At 42.1% G+C, this 5986-nt stretch overlaps 1 pseudogene; it reads left to right on the top strand.

The window, feature by feature from the left end:
- The first annotated feature begins 370 nt into the window (after window positions 1-370).
- Window positions 371-1023, top strand: LOC101134803 (large ribosomal subunit protein uL1-like; annotated as a pseudogene).
- Window positions 1024-5986: the final 4963 nt, after the last annotated feature.

Genomic DNA, 5986 nt, shown 5'->3' with positions numbered 1-5986 from the left:
GTTGTCTCACTCAGAGATCTGAAATCCTATCTAAATAACTTCAATTCTGGTCTTTATCCCTTCTTTCATCAAAACTTAGCTGTCCTCAATCAATACCCTCAGGATATTGCTGTGTAGCAGGTGGTCTAATCTGCTAAAAGTGTAAATGGATTTAAACACCTTTCAAACCACATCATTTTTCCCATAGGCTTGTGTGTACCTTAACTACCCTAGAGATTATATCTCTCTGTTACAGATGGCCAGACTGAATGAAAATTTTGCTTCCCATCTCCTTTCTCACTCTGGGCCCTTTCCATATTGTTTTCTTTATACAAAATAAAATGTTAAAGAAAAGGCAGACTCTTTTCCGGTTAGCGTGGCGGCAGAAGCCATGAGCAGCAAAGTCTCCGGCGACACCCAGTAGGAGGCAGTGCGGAAAGTCCTGCACAGGAACCAGCGCTAGCACCGCAAATTCCTGGAGACGGTGTAGGTGCAGATCAGCTTGAAGAAGTATGACCCCCAGAAGGACAAGCGCTTCTCCGGCACCATCAGGCTTAAGTCCACTCCCCGCCCCAAGTTCTCTGTGTGTGTTCTGGCGGACCAGTAGCACTGCGACGAGGCCAAGGCCATGGATATCCCCCACATGGACATTGAGGTGCTGAAAAAACTCAACAAGAATAAAAAACTGGTCAAGAAGCTGGCCAAGAAGTATGATGCGTTTTTGGCCTCAGAGTCTCTGATCAAGCAGATTCCACGAATCCTCGGCCCAGGTCTAAATAAGGCAGGAAAGTTCCCTTCCCTGCTCACACACAACGAAAACATGGTGGCCAAAGTGGATGAGGTGAAGTTCACAATCAAGTTCCAAATGAAGAAGGTGTTATATCTGGCTGTAGCTGTTGGTCACGTGAAGATGACAGACGATGAGCTTGTGGATAACATTCACCTGGCTGTCAACTTCTTGGTGTCATTGCTCAAGAAATACTGGCGGAATGTCCGGCCTTATATATCAAGAGCACCATGGGCAAGCCCCAGCGCCTATATTAAGGCACATTTGAATAAACTGTATTACCAGTAAAAAAAAAAAAAAAAAAAAAAAAAAAAAAGAAAAGAAAAAGAAAAGAAAAGGCAGAGTGGGAATTTGCACATAGATTATATTGGTTGGAAAGCATTATGCAACCATTTCTTGAGAATTTTTTCTCTCCTTGATTAGGTGGTAAACTCCTGGAAGTAGTGTCTACTGTTTTTATTACTGTCATTATTATTAATCTTGTTCAACTATTATGAATCAAAATAATTTTACCAAAAATTAAATTTTGAAAAATTTAATGTCTTGCTATTAAATTCGTTTATGTTTTCATTCCACACATATTTATATTCATATATTTACATATTTATTTATATAATTATAATTCATGTTTTTAAATTATTGTGAATGTTTCACTTTAATATTATTTTAGATACATGTGGGCATATTGTTAGGTAATGCACGTATCAGTGGGAATTGATCTAAAGTTTATTTTGCATATTCAGGACTTTCAATGACATGCACATAACTAGTGTTCAGTTAAAGTGTTTTATTGAATAAATGTTATTCCAGTAGGCTGAACTATATATGCAGGTTAACTGGCCTTTTACTCATTTCTAGCATATTTATTGTTTGTATGTACTGGCTGGAGTTTATCTGTTGGATATAGATGGGGAGTTACTGAGTTGTGGGAAAACCAGAAAACAAGGCAGGAATAATTAGAGGAGTACTGATGTGCACCAGAAAATGTTAATCAGGCCGGGCATGGTGGCTCACACCTATAACCCCAGTACTGTGGGAGGCCAAGGCAGGAAGATAGCTTGAGCCCAGGAATTCGAGACTAACTTTGGGAACATAGTGAGACTCTGTCTCAATAAAAAATAAATAAACAAGAAAATGTTTAATCAGATTACTACTGTGTTTGCAGAGCGTATACATTTTCAAACAATGGTTTTGAAAAGACTGCTCTGATATATAAAGTTGGGAAGTGCTGCTCAGATATATAAGATTTCCCAATTAATTCCTTTTCCTCTATCTTTTCGATAATTTTTTAATAAAACTATCCTCACGATAAAAATTATGATGAATAATTGTTTTGATTCTCTGTAGGGGCACTATGAATACATTAGAACAATAAGCATAAACTATGAGAGGCTGGTGGTAAACAGAGGCAAATGGTGACCCTCCAAGATATCTTGTAGACATTTTACCTGCATCTACACAGAGAAGGCGACCATTATCAACCTCATATAAAGTAGGGGAAATATGTCTGCCCTCATAACATTTGTGCTTCAACTGGCTAGATATTAATATGTCTTTGGGTATGTAAATGTCCAACCCTGATAAGTACATATATTAAAATGCCCTGAAGAACTTTGCAGAATCCTGAGTCAACAACTGGACAGACGTAAGACAGTGGTTAAGAGAATGGGCCTTGGTATGAGACTTAGATTTGAACACTAGTTTCTCCTTTTACAGTTATGTGATTTTGGCCTATTAAACTCTCTGAACATCAGTTTTCTCATCTACAAAATGGGGATGATAATAATGGTACTTGACTCACAGAGTTGGCCTGCTGATTAAATGAAATAAGGCAGTAAAGGAACTTAGTGGAGTATCTTATGGTGTGTAATGGGTGGTCAAACATGTTAATGTTGGGAAAGGCAGTTGTCATGGGCCACGAGACTCCGTGTCTTTTCCTGCAGGATGTATTCAAAGTGCAAGACCCTGACTATTTTTTATCTGGACCATTTCTCAGGGTTCGTATTAGATACCCTTGAGGGAGAAGTAAGCTCTCCCCTTCAGGACAAAGAGCAGGCTCGCTTACTGCTTGCTCTAAAATGCAAGGTGTTCCTCAGCTACAGTGCAAACCCAGCTTATATATGTAGCATTCATGTGGGCCCTCTTCCTCACCACCCTAACCCTGGGGGCAAGAGGAACTAAAGCAAACATGCGGATGCTCATGCTACTTGCTGAACTGTGAGTAATAAATTCTTTTGCCTCTGACCCATTAATCTTGTGTCTCCTGCCAGTATCCTTGAAACAGTAATAGATTAACTTATTAGTTTGTAAGAAGGGTAAAATAAAATTCTAGACCCAGTAGTTTTAGAGATAAGTATAGAATATTGAAAGAGATTGGCTTTCTGGCAGAGGAAGGACAAGAATCCTAAAAGTTGGGTTCAGAGGAGGACTCCTGGGACTGGTAGTGAATGTACTCACTCCAAGAGGTAGGGAAGGATGGAGGGGGCAGAGTAAGGGCCCTTCCTTGTCCTAACTGTTAATGAGCCTAGGCAGTGAGAGATAAGGTTGAAACAAGCTGCCCAAAAGGTACATTGGTTATTGTTTACTGTCCTCCAGGGAAGAGGACAAAAGATTGCTACCATGACAATGAAGCAATAAGCCCTGCGGCCCCAACTGAAAGGCAATGTGGCTGCGGTTGTGGAGCCTAGGAATCCGAAAAGTTGAAATAAATGGTGTCAGCAATGATGACCTTGCTATTTGACGCAGACCTTTGGTTGGGCTAAAAATATTGGAAATTTGTTTTTCTGAGCTGCAAATGAGTGGCTGCTGGAAACCTAAAATAAGTGCAAAACTGTTTCTAATGGTGCAGAGCCAGCTGCTGTAGCATATCTTATCCCTGCTGCAGCCCAACTTGGCTGACAAGGAAGACAGAGCACTAAGTGCAGGGTGACCAAAGGACATGAGGGCTGTTAGGTGGGAGCCACAGTGGGCTGTGCAGGTGCAAGAAGGGGTCCCTAGTCCCAGACACTCAGATGCTGGGAGGTACACAGGGAAGGAAGCATAACTGTGCTTAGGCACTAATTCTGGAGAGATCAAGGGCAAAGAAAAAGCCTCCTTATCTTCCCTGTTTCCTGTGAGATACTCTCTGCTGCCACCCTGCACGCCATGCATTCCTTGCTGGGAGACAATGTAGTTCCTGGCAGCTGTTGCTATAGCCCTAACTCACACACTTGTTAACTTCTTGGTCTATGTTTTCCTTAGGGGAAAATGGTGCTCAAATTCAACCCATGGGAGTTTTGATGGGACTTATCTTTGTTAGTGACATTGTGGGTGGGGCCCAGTGGGCTAATTCAATGTAGTGAATTTTGTGTTCCCACATCTGAATTTAAAATGGAATGGTGTAGTAGATACCTGCACTTCTCCATCCCCTAAGTGCCAGAAGGCACTCTCTTGCTCAGGGACTGCTGCACCTACTGTCTCCTGCAGGGTGCTCTAGCAGAAAACAATCCTCACAATTATAGACTTGAAAGACTATGGGAAGACTCAGGCTATTTCCCAGTGAGACAGCACCACCTGCCTGATACAGGCACCAAGTACACCCCTTTTGAAATGCAGCTATTGGCCTGTGCTAACACTAGGCTCTTGAAATGGAATGCCTTACTCACAGGGACCCCGTGTGGCTTTTCTGCTTAGTATCTTTCACCCAAAACAGGAGTGGGTTAACTTGAACTCGTGACTAACAAGATAGGTGGGAACCCACAGGCCTCACTAAATGACAATGGCATATTCATTAGTGCAGCTAGCCCAGCCCGAGTGTCATCTCAGTTTTACATTAAAATGGAATTAAAGTAGCTGGAACAATGGGATCCTAGATTCAAAGAGGCTTCACTAAATGATTGGGCCTGGTGCACTGATAATTCAGCTTTAGCTGGACACCTGATGGTGTCCACTGAGCTGCTGCCGCTCACTGTTCAGCGTCAAGGTCAGCTATGTGAAAACAAAAGCAGACACAGTCAATCCTCTTGGTAAGCAAACTCAGGGCAGTCCTCATAGCCTTGGTCAATCCCCCTTTGTTCAGCTTTGCTACATTTCTTTTGACCCCTGGGTTGTTATTAGTGTCAGAGCCATCTGGTCTGTCACTTCGAAGATCTCAGACAGGGAGATTAAAGACACTCCTCTTTAGGGCCAAGTAGCTGATAAACCCTGTGCCGCCCAGGTCATCATGACAGCAGACATGACAACACAGCCACCATCATGGACTGGGCACATAGTAAATAATTCTATGTTTCTGATGCAGAAGCTACCAATGTATATTAGACTTTTGATTTCTGTGAAAGTTAACTCATTTGTTTTGCAGAAAAAAAGAAAAAAAGCCACATGATGCGCTGGCCCTGTTTACTCCTGAAAAATTGCATGCATTAACCCTTGACTCTCTGTTGGAGCTACTGTTGGTATCTTACCACTGTTGAAACTTTTTAAGGTTTTCATGTTACTGTCTCATCTCTGACAACATTGCTGTAGGCTTTGAAATTAAACTGTGTCACATTTTCTGCTTTACAGCCCACCTGGAGTTGAAAAATAGTATGCCCTTATACAAAAGGTTAGTCTAAAATGGGCTATTTTTTTTTTTAAGACAGAGTCTCACTGTGTTGCCCAGGCTGGAGTGTAGTGGCACAATCTCAGCACACTGCAACCTCCGCTTCCTGGGTTTAAGAGATTGTCCTGCCTCACCTCCCGAGTAGCTGGGACAACAGGCACCTGCCACCATGCCCGGCTAATATTTATATTTTTAGTAAAGAGAGAGTTTCACCATATTGGCCAGGCTCATCTCAAACTCCTGACCTTATGGTCTGCCCCTCTTGGCCTCCCAACATGCTGGAATTACAGGGATGAGCCACCACGCCTGGCCTCAAAATGGGCTAATTATTAAGGGCCATTTATCTGATGGACATTCCACATTCTACACCATCTACAGGCATCTGGTATTGTTGAGCACTAGAAAGACTTCTTCAAAAATCAGTTCAAAGATATTTCTGACTCCCCCTCATCACATCCTCCTAGTTGACACATCTTAGTAAGGCAGTTTGGTCACTGAATGCTGCTGTCCTTAGAAAATGTTCATCTCTTTTTGGCTGCGTTCAGGGTAATGTTTTGGAAAAAGACAGTAAGAATTATCTAGACCTATTTTGAAAATTCAGGACTCCTCCTGACTACTCCTGGGCATGCTGCTGCTTTTTTTCC

The sequence above is a fragment of the Gorilla gorilla genome, chromosome 4 (genome assembly GCF_029281585.2).
Source record: "Gorilla gorilla gorilla isolate KB3781 chromosome 4, NHGRI_mGorGor1-v2.1_pri, whole genome shotgun sequence".
NCBI classification, from domain to species: Eukaryota; Metazoa; Chordata; class Mammalia; order Primates; family Hominidae; genus Gorilla; species Gorilla gorilla.
Note: the sequence above shows the minus strand (reverse complement) of the source record. Positions and strands in the feature narration are given on the sequence as shown.